Consider the following 13,077-nt stretch of genomic DNA (forward strand, 5'->3'; position numbering starts at 1 on the left):
GAGTAAACTTTCTAGAGTTCTTTCTGGAAAGAACTCTAGCTGGGGTAGGGTGCCTGGACACACACACACACACACACACACACACACACACACAGCCACTCAAACCTACAGCCTCTCAACTCAGCAAACTGGGGCCCACTCATGCTGACCCCATCCGGGAGAGTATACTCTCAGCCCCACCTTCAAAGTTGCTGTCCCCTCCTCAAGGCCTGCTCAGACGGGGCCCAGCCCGCTTGGAGGGGTGGGAGTGGGAGGTCAAAGGGGGATGGGGGAGGAAGAACCCCCTCCATGAAACAATTCCCTGCAGATCAGGCCGTCTCTCAGGGCTCCCCTCCTTCCATTCCCTTCCACATCTGTCCCTTCCTCCCTCACATATCCTACCCCCTCCCCTGCACAGGCCCTGCACAGGACCTTCAGGGACAGAGAGAAAGCAGAGAGACTTGGCCACTGAGCTTGGGAAACAAAAGTCCCTCCCCTAAAACCATCCTTAACTGTCCAGATGGCCCCAAAGGAGACTTCCCTGGCACACCTGTGGATGGAAAGCAACTGATACAAGGGAACCGGCCTCTCACCACAGGACCAGGAGTACAGCGAAGGCGCCCTGCTCAGGCTCTGTCTCGGGGGGCAGGCCTACCTCTTGCACTGTCCTCTTTTTTTTTTTTTTTTTTAAATATTTTATTTATTTATTTGACAGAGATCATAAGTAGGCAGAGAGGCAGGCAGAGAGAGGGGAATGCAGGCTCCCCACCGAGCAGAGAGCCCAATGAGGGGCTCGATCCCATGACCCTGAGATCATGACCCGAGCCAAAGGCAGAGGCTTAACCCACTGAACCACCCAGGCACCCCTTGCAGTGTCCTCTTGTGGCACCGAGGGAGACCGAAACAAGCCCAAGTACCTGCTTCCCACACACGGACACCAAGGTTACCCCTGCTCCACAGGCCCGTTCCTGTCCTTCTGAGTCTTTGTCAGGATTCCTCTCCCTTCTGTGAGATCCGGGGCAAGCCTCGTGTCCTCGCTAGGCCTCGGCTTCCCCATGAGTAAAATGGGGGCTGGCGAGAGACTAGTAAGTGGGAGCAAACGAGGTGACGGGAGTGAAAATATTTAGTAGTGGCTGCTTCTCTTTTCTAAATGGAGGCGGCCCCTGTTTGGGGGGGGGGGTGCAGGAAGAAGGTCAGGGTGAAGGTAAGTACCTGCCAGGTGCCAGGGCCTCCCCGCAGGGGAGGAACCAAGCACAGTTGTTGGGCAGCACCCAGAGGCCTGAGTGGGAACTGCACGCTTTCCCCTAACTGGCTCCGTCCCTGGAGAGAGGAGGCCAGGGGAGCTGGAGGAGAGACCAGCCCCAGCCGCCCCGGGCAGGCAGCTACCTGGCCCTCTGCAGGACTCTGGGAGAGGGGTGGGCAGAGGGCCTGCAGAGGGAAGACAGAGAGAGAGAGAGGCCTCCCGCAGGGAGCTCCCCAGCTTGAGGGACAAAGGACATCGGGACCTGGGCTGCTGCTGTCGGAGACCCCAGGGCAGGGCGGGGATGGGGAGATGGGGCTAGGAGGGAGCTGGGTCCAGGCTGAGCAGTGGAGGGAGGAAGGGCTGGGCTCAAGGTCAAGGGTAGATGACAGTGTCCACCGAGGCAGGCTGAGTTGGAGACAGGATGGCTGTTCAAAGGGAGAATGGGACAGAGATGTCTGGGCTAGGAGTGGGGTGGGTGGGCCATTTTGGCCAGCCCACTGCCTCGAAGCCCTCCTAAATGGGATAACTTATTGTTGGCTGTAGCTTTTTTTTTTTTTTTTTCCCCTGTGAAAATCCACCTGAAACCAAGTTCCTGGTCTCCTTCCTCTTTCCCTTTCTTTCCCCCACCCCAAGTTAGGCTTCCCCAGGTCTAGCCTTTCTTGGGAAGTTCCTCCTAGAGCATGACCTCAGATGTCTCCCTCCCTTCTGCCCGTGCCGGGGGAGGGGGGAGGGAAACCACTGCTTTAGTCACGCCAGATAATCACCTCTGGTCACTCACTGTCTGGCCTCTTCCTCCAAGTAACTCCAAGGATCTCTTAGACATTATCTCACCATGGAGGCGAGCGGGGGGAGGGGAAGAAGTGGGGAGGTGGCATTTAAGAAGGGAGAAACTGAGGCCAGAAGGGGTCATCATACCCACCTACCCTGCTCCCCACGGAGGCTGGAAAGATGACACTTCGTTATGATCAGAGGAGAGATAGAGGCCAAATGTCAGGAAGAACTTCCAGGAGGAGAGCTGTGAAAATGAGAATTTGAAAGTGGCCTTTCGAGGACTCCCCAGAGCCCAGGGAGTGCCAGACACCATGGCAAGGGCTTTGCAGGAATCATCTCCTCCGTTCTCCCAATGAGAGAGACACTCTAATTCTTATTTTCCTGTCAAAGATGGGGAAACTAAGGCTTGCCCTGAGTGGAGTGAGCTCCCTTTTCCCAGACAGTTCAAAAAGCACATGGGAATGCTAGGAGTCAGGCCTCCTGTAGGTTTCCATTGTTTATTGGTACAACTCACCCAGAGTTGGACTGTGCCCTCCCCATTATCGTGGAAGGATCCAGGCCTCAGCTGACCCCACTGCTGGCCTTTCTCTCCCCAGCGTTTTCATATGACCTGAGAATTATGCATGGAAGAGGAAAATGAGCCAGAGAAGGACCAGTTGTATGAGCCTCTAGTGTTTTCAGTGCTCACTCTCGAGCATCCTTCCTCCCTCTCCTGTCTCCTGCCCGTCCCCTATCCTGTACTCCCAGAGCCACACTGGCACACGAGCCCTTCCAAACCTGGAGCAGGGAATTATTCCCCTAACTCTGCCCCACTGCAATCTGGTACGGGGAACGTCACGCACTCCCATGACCTGGGAAGTTCCTCCTGGCATCTGACCCAAATCCTTTCTCTACCAGCTTTGTGGAGGCTCTACTCGGGATGAGAGAGGCAACCACGGGTCCCTGCCTTCAGCTGGAGGATGGAGGCACAGTCTGAAGCCTTTCTTGGACACAGGACTTCATGGGTCCCCAGAGGTCACATGACCACATGGCCCATCTCTGGCAAGATGGGCAGGCAGGGGCCCCACACCCAGGGGACCCACCTGTCTCTCAGCTGCGTCCCTCATCAGAATAGCAAATAGAGAGGCAGCAAGAGACTGTCTTATCTGATGGGAGCCCCACTCAGGCCCACTCCCCCGGAAAAGCCTCATTACAAGAGCCCCAGCCCCTGGCTCTGCCCTGCCTGTTTACTCTGTCATAAGAACAACACGACTCAGCAAGACTTCAAAGGGAGTCTCCTGGTGGTGCCTGTGCACAGGAGGGAGGGAGAGAGGAGGGGAGAAGGGAGAGCAGGCAGAGAGAGAACACAGAAGGCCAAGGGGGTGCAGTAGGGTGGAGTGGGGGCTCAGGGCCCGGAGGCCTGAGTGAGTACCCTCCATAGGCAGGAAGGAGCCCTGAAGCAGCACTGCCTCTGTCCTCAGGGGGCCCCTAGCTTATGGGGGAGATACAACGCTACCTTGGGAACTCCTAGTCTGATGGGGGAAGTAGCTCTCTCTTCTTTCTCACACACACATACACACACACACACACACACACATCCAGGCCATGGAGACCGCTGCTCCTACAGACACTGGGTGGCAGGTAGAGGATGGCCACCCAGCCATCTTGACCGGAAGCCGCCATCTTGACCTAAAGCCACAGCAGAGCCAGAAGACTCACTGCATGACTGACCAATGCCGCTATGCCCACACCCTCTGCGTCCCCAATCCGCCCCTCTGCCCACTCGAGGTCCCACTGAAAGTCTTCCCTTGAATCCTCCTGCAACAGTTCCAGCTTTCCAGCCAGCAAAGGGAAGCGTGTTGGGGCCTTCTCCTCTCCCTGTCACATGGCATTCGTGATGGCCTCCCCAGGATTCTGTCTTCTCCGCGGCCACCCCACACAGTCACCCTGGGGGGCCTCCAAGAGAGGCCATCCCAGCTCTCACACCTTCAGGGGCTTCTCCCCCCACTGCCCTCTCCATCCCCAGCCTCATTAAGGAAGGCGGTTAACCTCAAACACAGGCCAATGAGTCCTGCAGCCCATCACATGGGAGGCGCCCAGAGGGTAAACTGAAGGCAACATGCCCCGGCCTTGGAATTATCCCAGTTCCCATTACTTGAGGCCCGGCCCTCATTCCTCCCAGGTTCAGGAAAGGCAGAAGGCGAAAATGAGGTGCTCGGCTGGGGCAAAGTATGGGATCCCTGGGATTCAGATGCAGACACTCCCAGGGAAGATTCCCAAAACGGATGTGTCCCCCACCCTGCACCGGGACCTCTTGGGAACAGTGAGTTCCACGGAGCAGTGTCCTTCCCAACAGCAGACTCGGGACACAAGCAGTGTCTTTCTGCAGAGGAGCTTGGGCAAGGTCAAGGGGAAGAGGCTGGTGAGGACGCTGCAGGGGGACCCACCGGAAGAGGATACGAGCCAAGGCTAGCAGGGCACTGAAACCCAGAGGACAGACCTGGGCACACACGGCCATGGACACTCCATCTGGGTGGTGTGGAAGGTGTGGTGTGGCGTGGAAGGATGTTAGCAACAGGTATAGCTAATAGTTCACTATTTTAATATGGGTGAGGATATAGAACTGGTGCGCCAAGCCACAATTTCCCAGATGTCATTGCTCAGACGTGCTATTTACTTATTCTGTTTAACAAACACATCACCCTTTACACTCATCAGGCCCACTTTAGCCGCTTTACAGCTACAAACGCGACCCTACCAATAACCTGATGAGAGGAGCACTCTCATTACATCCCCTCCACAGATGAGGAAACAGAAGCACAGAGAAGTCAAGGGACTTGCCCCAGTCACATAGCCAGTAAGCAGTAGAGGAGCGAGGTTTAAAAAGTGGGTTGAGGGGCGCCTGGGTGGCTCAGTGGGTTAAAGCCTCTGCCTTGGGATCAGGTCATGATCCCAGGATCGAGCCCCGTATCGAGCCCCGCATCGGGCTCTCTGTTCAGCAGGGAGCCTGCTTCCTCCTCTCTCTCTCTCTGCCTGCCTCTCTGCCTACTTGTGATCTCTGTCTGTCAAATGAATAAATAAAACTAAATTAAATTTTAAAAAATAAAAATAAAAAGTGGGTTGGTGTGGGGCACCTGGGTGGCTCAGTCAGTTCAGCATCTGAAACTTTTTTTTTTCCTTACAATTTTATTTATAAGTTTGACAGAGAGAGAGCACAAGCAGAGGGAGTGGGAGAGGGAGAAGCAGGCTTCCCGTAGAGCAGGGAGCCCGATGTGGGGCTTGATCTCAGGACCCTGGGATCATGACCTGAGCCAAAGGCAGACGCTTAACAACTGAGCAACCTGGGCACCCCTGAGGAGCTGAATCTTGATCTCACCTCAGGTCTTGGATCTCAGGGTCTGAGTTCAAGCCCTGGGTCAGACTCCATGCTGGGTATGGAGTTTACTTTAAAAAAAAAAAATGTGGGTTGATACCAAATTTGTCAACTTTAAGTGTAAAGATCCCATACAGCAGAAACTGTGATGGAGATGTTCCCACAACTACAGCGTGGGAAGCTCTGAATTCAAGGGACATAATTGGAATTTTATGTCCAATTATTTATCTGCTTTGTTTGTGAAAATTAATTAATTAATTTCACAGTCCAGTCCTTCACCCATTTCTCTTGTTTTCCTCCGCCCAATCCCAGCTGCTGAGAAAAGACACAGACTACAGGCCCATCCCCTCTGGGTCTTATCCTAGAGTTCACCCCTACATCTTGTCTCAGTGCCCTCCCCTGCCCGCCACCAACCCCAGCCCCAATTCCTGCCCTGAGTTTTGTCCACACGGCCCAAGGCACAGGATCCTGGCATTAGGTCATTAGCAGAAACCGTAGACTCCGCATCTTCTAGCTCTGTTTATTAATTCAAATAATCGTTGAATGCCTACTGCACGCCAGGCAAAGTGCTCGGCGGTAGAAAAAGAATAAAGGGAAGGAAGGAGTGGGGAGGGAAGGAAAAAAAAACAAGTTGTTCCTCTGTTAATTGCCACTGGGAGATAGCCAGTGGGATCCCAGCTGAGATCCCACCTGCCCCCTCAGCCTGCTGCCCCCTGCCACCATCAGGAAAGGCCATGTGCCCAGGCGCCTGGGTGGCTCAGTCATTGAGCGTCTGCCTTCAGGTCCCAGGGTCCTGAGATCGAGCCCGTGTCCGGCTCCCTGCTCAGTGGGAAGCCTGCTCCTCCCTCTCCCAGTCCCCCAGCTTGTGTTCCCTCTCTCACTGTCTCTCTCTCTCTGTGTCAAAAAAATAAATAAAATCTGGAAAAAAAAAAAAAAAAAGGCCATGTGCCTCTCAGGCCTTGGGACGCCCCTCTAGCTGGGTCACCCCGGGGACCACCCTGTGTTCTGGGGGCTCCGTCTGCTCCTTGTCCACAGCCCCCCTCCTGGCTCCAGCCGGGGGCAAGGGGGTGGGCTCCTAAGAGATGAGAGGGAGCAGACCTGGAGCCACAGCCTCCGGAGGAGTGAGCCGGGATTAGGGGACATAGTGTGTGGGTGGCTTGGGATTCCTCCAGACACTTATCTCCCCACCTGGGCGGTGGCCGCTGTCTCCACCTTTCTGTCTTGGCGGGCCTCCTCTGCCAGCAGACCTGCCCTCAACCTCCCGCCTAGGGGTGGGTTTCAGTCCCCTTCCAGCCTCCCCCATCATTCTCCAGCCCACTCCTCCCTCCCTCTCAGCCCTCCTGGCAGAAGCCCGCCCCGTCTCCTCCTCACCCAGCACCCAGAGACCCTCTACCCTGACATCCCGGACCAGGAGGCATCCCCTTCATGCCTCTTCTGCGAACTGAGCCACATGTAGTCATTAGAAAGGCTATTTCAGGTCACTCCAGACTTTTGTTTTGCCTCCCTGCCCCCACCTGACTCAAAGGCACAGGCCTTGGGCAGCCAGCAGGACACATGAGGGTCTCTGCCTACAGCAGCTCACAGGCTCAGTTCCTCACTCCAGACAGTGTCTCTCATTCCTCAAAGAGAGGATGATGGCAGGGGGGTGGGGAGAGGGTGGTCAGAAAGGGAAAGGACCACTCAGAAGTTACCAATGCCAAGGCAATACAAAGTGCTCAGGCTCATTAACTCACCTAACCCTCACAGCAAGCCTGGGCACTATTACCGTTCACCTTGTGCAGATGAACAAAATGAGGCACAGAGAGGTTAAGTAACTTGCCCAAGGTCGTACAGCGAGGATATTCAAAGCAAGATTTGGACCCAGGCAGGCTGGCTCTCTGCTCTTGCTTTGTGATTTCTTATTTAAAAACAGGAAAATCTCCACCTACAAAATCAAGTGGAGGCTCCTCAGTGAGGCATTCAAAGCCCTTCCCAAGCTCTGAACTCCTTCTGTAACATTCCCTCTGCCTGGGAGCCTGACAGACGGAAGCCGGGCTCTGCCAGTTGCTGTGTGACCTTGGGTGAGTCACTCTGCCTTCCTGGGCCTCAGCTCCTCATCCGCTAAAATGGGGCATAAGGACACACCTAGTCTCCTGCAGATTCCACGAGGTCCTTTGGGTAATGTGCCTGCTGGTGAAGCCTCCACTGGGAGCTCCCTACAGAGCAGGAAGGGGGAAGACCCAGGGTCCTGAGATGGTCAACTGAGGTGTCTAAGTTGTTGGGGGAGGGCATGGAGGGGACACCAGGGGCCAGGGTGAGGAGGAGCTGTCACCCAGAGAAAAATAGGCCCTAGAGTGGCCTGGCCAGCCGCCAGCAGGGGGCTGCATTGGCTCTGGGCTCTGGGTAAGATGGCACCAGATCAAAGGGTTCCCACTGGCATCACCCACGCACTCATGGAGGGGCAGCCCTGTCTGGGGCCAGCCTGGGCCCCTATGCCTCCTGCCTGCCCCCAGCAAGCCCCAGGGCTGCAAGATGCTGGCTGGGGCTCCTAGGCACAACCCCTGGAGAGAAGTCGCCTCTTCCCCAGAAGGGAGACTGAGTGCCCAGGCTTGGTGGGGCGGGGGAGGACAGAACTTGAGAGACTATGGCCTTGTTAGGGTGGGGAGGGGTCTGGACTCAGCTGAGGTGAGCCCAACCACTCCCCCTGGTCTGAGGCAGACACAACGCGCCCACAAGGGACCTGAGGCTTTCCTGGCTCTACGGACCAAACCGAATGATTTCCTGAATGTGGTAAATAAGGCAGAGTGGAAAAGATGGGCCTCTGACCCCAGCACCTGGCACTCTTCCTGAACTGCCGGAGCGCCTCCTCCTCAGCTTCCTCACCTGCAAAGTGAGGGAAAGAAGCCCACTCCCGCCTGCGTCTCAGCACCCCCTGGGCTCCGAATGAGATCAGGTGTACTAATGTGTGAATTATAAAGTGCTCACAAACTCAAGTGTCCGGCGGAGGGCCAGCCCACTCTCAGTCCTCCAGAACCTTGACCTTCTAGAAAGGAAGGAATGGGCCTATCTACTGTCAGGATTTAATTCTGGATCCTTCTATCCTTGGTCACACCCACCACTTCCCTCTTCCTTGAAACTGGAAACAGTCAGATGGGGATGTGAATTCCCTACCCCCTGTGTCTCCAGGTGATGGGGGAAAACTAGTCTCAGGTCTTGGGACCCCCTCCCTACCCTGCTGTTCCTCCCCCATCAGATTCCCAAGACAAGGCCCCTGGGGCTGAGAGCAGGGCACAGGAAGGCAGAGTGGGTTCACAGTGCTGGAATCATCCAAGAGGGAGTGGCCTGGAGCCTGCTTCCACCCACTCACCCACTCATCTCTGGGGTTCTCTGAGCCTCATTTTTGAGGCTGCAGCCAAGCAGGTTACCTGGGAATGGGTGGGCCCCAGATACCCCCAGGGGCTCCATTCTCCAGAGCTCCCCACAGCAGTCTCCCCATCCCACCTGCCCCCACAGAGATGACCTGGTGGCTCTGGCCACTATCGCCACCCTTTTGCACTGAGGCAGGCAAGGAGCCCTTCCACAGCCATCTGGGATGCCGAAAAGACAGTCTCCCCAGAATATTAGTGGGAGATTGAGGCAGAGGGAAGAAGAGACGATGAAGGAAGGACAATTGGAGGGCTCGGAGCCAGGGTCTTAGTGAGGCCCCCCTATGGTCCAAATATGCCAGCTGCTGCAGCATGCAAAGTTCCAGGGTGAAACGGGGTCTCTGTGTCCTTCAGATGGCCTTCAGGAACCAGCCACCCAGAGCCTCACAGCTCAGTTCCATCTGTCCCCCTGTCCCTTCCAGCTCTGGTGTCCTCCCTTCTTGCCTGCTTTCCTTTTTTCCTTTCGTTCATCCAAAGAACTGTGTGGCTACTCTGAGCCCAGGCCTGCTGTGGGTCTCCAGGCTCTGGCTGACGGCTCATCGTGGAGCCAGCTCTCCAGGCATCCGGTGTGTCTTGTCTCTCCCATCAAACCAAGGGGTCCCCAGCCAAGGCTGCTCCTCCTCCCTCACATGGGGGCTCCGCAGAACACCAGCTGCCTGTCTTGGGCCTGGTGCTCTTCTGCCCTCTTGCCCAAGTCTCCCCACCCCGGAGCATGGTGACAGAAAGACCTGTCCCTCCCTGCTGCAGAGGTGTGCTCAGACAAGTCTGTCTGGGGTGAGCACGCCAACCTTAGCCCAAATCCCCAATTTCTAAAGGCAAAAAGAAAAAAACAGAAAATCCTCCTTCACTCTTCCAGACTTCTTCCCAGCCAAGAACCTCAGACCAGAGGCCCTGCCAAGTCAGCAGAGGTGGGAGAAGAGGCCAGGGTTCTTAGGGTAGGGGAGAGGGTGAGGCGCAGGGAGCCAGGTGCTGGAACCAGGAGGAGAGGCCTTCACAAGGGAGGAGCAGAGACCCAGAGAGGCCAGGGCAGGTGAGGCCAGGGCCGCCTCCCTGACCCCGCATGGTCCCACGGTCATACACACTCGGGACTCAGACGCTGACACAGAACAATCTCTCTTGTTCCCGTTCCCACACTGGGCCTTGGGTTGGCGGGGAAGGGGGAGGCCAGGAGGCTACTGTCCTCCTCCTCTCCTCGCTCCCTGGCCTCACCGAGATAGGGGCCTCCGTGCCCGTCCTTCCTGAACCAGCCACCCCAACCTGGGCTCTGCTTCCCCTTCTTGCCAGCCAAGGGAGAAAAGAGTGTCCCCAGGGTGCTTCTGGAAGTGGGCAGTGGTCCCAGCGCTTGGTCCTCAAAGGATGGCTGAGTAGGGAGGGGAGAAAGAAAGAGGAAAGGGGAGGGAGGTGGGTGGCCCGGTGCGCTAATCCCAAAGACGGGGAGAGAACCGGCACATGCGCACGCGGGCCCAGACTCTCACAGCTCTTTGCTCATATCTGTGGGTGTCCGTGTGTCTGTGTCGCTGCACACCATCTGAGACCCCGGGGCAGTACACGCGCGCGCGCGCGCGCACACACACACACACACACACACACACTGGGGACCTGTTGGCGGACACAGTCCCTCTTCCTCATTCCCATCTGGAGACAGGCTCCCTCAACTGCACAGGCTCACTCACACAAGCACACCCGCTCGCACGCCTGTTTATAGTGTCACAAGTACACCGAGCGTGCACGCACACCGCGTCACTCACACATGCACACATAATCACACACTCCCTCACCGTCCTGCGCATGAACACACACACTCACACATCTTTGGGTTGCCAGACTGAGCCCCCTCTGCCCAAGGTCTGGCCAACTCTGAGGGGGTACCTCCCCCCACAGCCCACTGAGTTCCTGATCCCACCCCTTCCCCCCGGCATACTCCAGGCATGCTCTTTCCTGGGGTCTGTCCCGAAATGCCTAAAATTAGGGTTCCTGTATATCCCCACAACTCCTGAGCTCCCATCTACCCAGTGCGCACCCATCTTGGCCTAGAACGTAGAACGGACCAGAACCATCCAGGTGTCCCGCCTGTTCCCCATGGTCTGGAGCCCGAGCTCCCATGGGGCTCTGAGTCCCCTGCCGTGCCAGCTTGCCCTCGCCTTCTAGGAGGGGCCCTGGAGGGATACCTGGGAAATCCCTGGGCCCCGGGAGTCCTCCTCTGTAAAAAGGATGTGGTCATCTCATTCCCCAGCCATAGTGGAGGTCAGGAGGCTCCCACATGACCAGGGAAGGGCACTGTTAGCTGGCAAACATCATGTCCAACCTAGAGGTTAGTCACACCCCTCTCATTATCACCGCCTCACGGTGTCCTTGGGACACAGGCCAGGGAGGACAGGGCCAGTCCGGAACTGCAGCATCGTGGGAGGGTTCAACCTGTCTGCCTTTGCCCTGGGGGTCTATCCACAGACCAGACCACTCACTGCACAAGGCTTACCCCTCAAGGCCAGTCTCTCCAAGGGGGTCTGAGTCGGGGACACCAGGTGCCCTGGGGGGTTGGACATAGGGGGTGGGAGCCTTTTCCCTGGTCGGGGCGCAGGGAAGCTCTATGCCTGATAGAGCCAGGGATGCCTGGGCCCCAGCAGGGCTCCAGGTCCAGTCCAAGCCCTAGTGCTGGGGGATCTGTAGGGTTCTTCATCCCCTATTTTCCAGGCCTTGTAAAGTCTCCCATTGAGACAGTGAATTTTCTCCCAGGAAAGAGAATGGACAAGGCATCACCTGTCGTAGGGTCACAAAGACGGCCCCTGAGAGGGAGGTCAGCCTGGCCAGAAAAATCAGAGCTGGGATGGGCCTGAAGGAAGTCCAGGGAGGAGTGGGAGGCCCCAGGGCCATGCTGAGAGCCCAGAGGGCTCCCACGGGGACGAAGCTGACAGCCCACAGGCTTGTCCCAGGGCCAGTCTCAACCCCGGGAGGCACAGCCGAGGGCAGGCTTCATCGTGAGAAGGGGGTGCAGATCACTTCAAAAGGAAGGAAGGAGGGAAAAGAGAGACACAGGCCGAGGTTGTAGAGATGGAAAAAAGCTACAGCAAAGGAGACAGAAAAGCCCAAGCGGACGGTCAGACAAAGAGAAGAGACTGCGACAGATCAAAGGGGAGAGAGGGCAGAACGGCAGCCTGGGGAGGCTGGGGGACAAGTCTAGAACCTGAGCCCCAGAGAACCAGGAGCAGAGGGAAAGAGAAAGAGGGAGAAGGGGAGAGGGTGGAGAGACAAAGACTACAGGAGAGCCAGAGCCAGATCAGAGCAGGGAAGGAAGCGAAAGAGAAGCCCTAATTATGGATGGCTGTGGAAGCACAGGGCAGCCTGTTTGAAGTCTGTGGTGAGAAGCATCAAAGAGAGCGGAGGGAGGCCAGCGGGACAAGGGGAGACACAGGAGGGGCCGCCCTCTGCTCAGGCCCACCTGGACCTCCCATCTCCACCCTCCCCTGCCCCAGCGCCTAGCCCCCAGCCCTCCACCCAGCTGCTCAACTGGCCGGGGGCCTGAGCCACCTGGTCCCCAGCCCTCCCAGCATCCCCTCCGGCTGGCCCCGCTGCCCTCCCAGCATCCCCAGGGGCATGGCTGCCTTCTGGCCCCAGGGACTGTCTAGATTGGCTTCCCTCATGGTTCCTGCAGCTACCGTCTCCCTGTCCGTCTCCCAGACCCACTTCTGGCATCCGGAGACCCGGCATTCCCCCAGACCCACTTCTAGCATCCAGAGATGGGCTCCGAACCACCCAGCTTCTGTCCAACACCGGTCTGCATGATCTGCCTTTCCTCCGATTCAGAAAACTCCCTCAAGACTCCCAAGTCCAGCCCAGGCAGGGGATTCCAGCCCCTCTTGGCCCCACTGGATGGCGGTGGCAGTGGGGGGCGGGGAGTGGTTCTCCAGATAGCCTCTGACCATCTTCAGTCTCAGTCCAGCAAGTCAGCTGTGCTGGGAACACCAAGGTGGCCTCCTCTAAAGATCGTGTCTTTCTGCCCTTCCTCGTCTGCCCACTCCGGAGTTCTACATCCAGTGGGCAAGAAAGTCCTTCTGCAGTCTTCTCCTGTGTCTCCTTGATGTGTCCTTCAAGCTGGGGCTCCTCAGACCCGTTCCCGCATCTGGACCTGAGACTCCAGGAGGGGGAGGGGAGGTCTCAGAAATGAGAGGCTGCATGAGGCCGAGAAGCCAGGCCAGCTTGAAGGGGAACCTTGATTTTATGACCTCCTAGACTGATAATCCTGGGCACATTCTTCCGCCTTTCTGAGCCCAGTTCCTCATCTGTAAAATGGAGGGAAATTCTCCCTATCTTGAAAGGAAATTGTGGGACCG

Source organism: Mustela erminea, chromosome 18, assembly GCF_009829155.1.
Source record: "Mustela erminea isolate mMusErm1 chromosome 18, mMusErm1.Pri, whole genome shotgun sequence".
NCBI classification, from domain to species: Eukaryota; Metazoa; Chordata; class Mammalia; order Carnivora; family Mustelidae; genus Mustela; species Mustela erminea.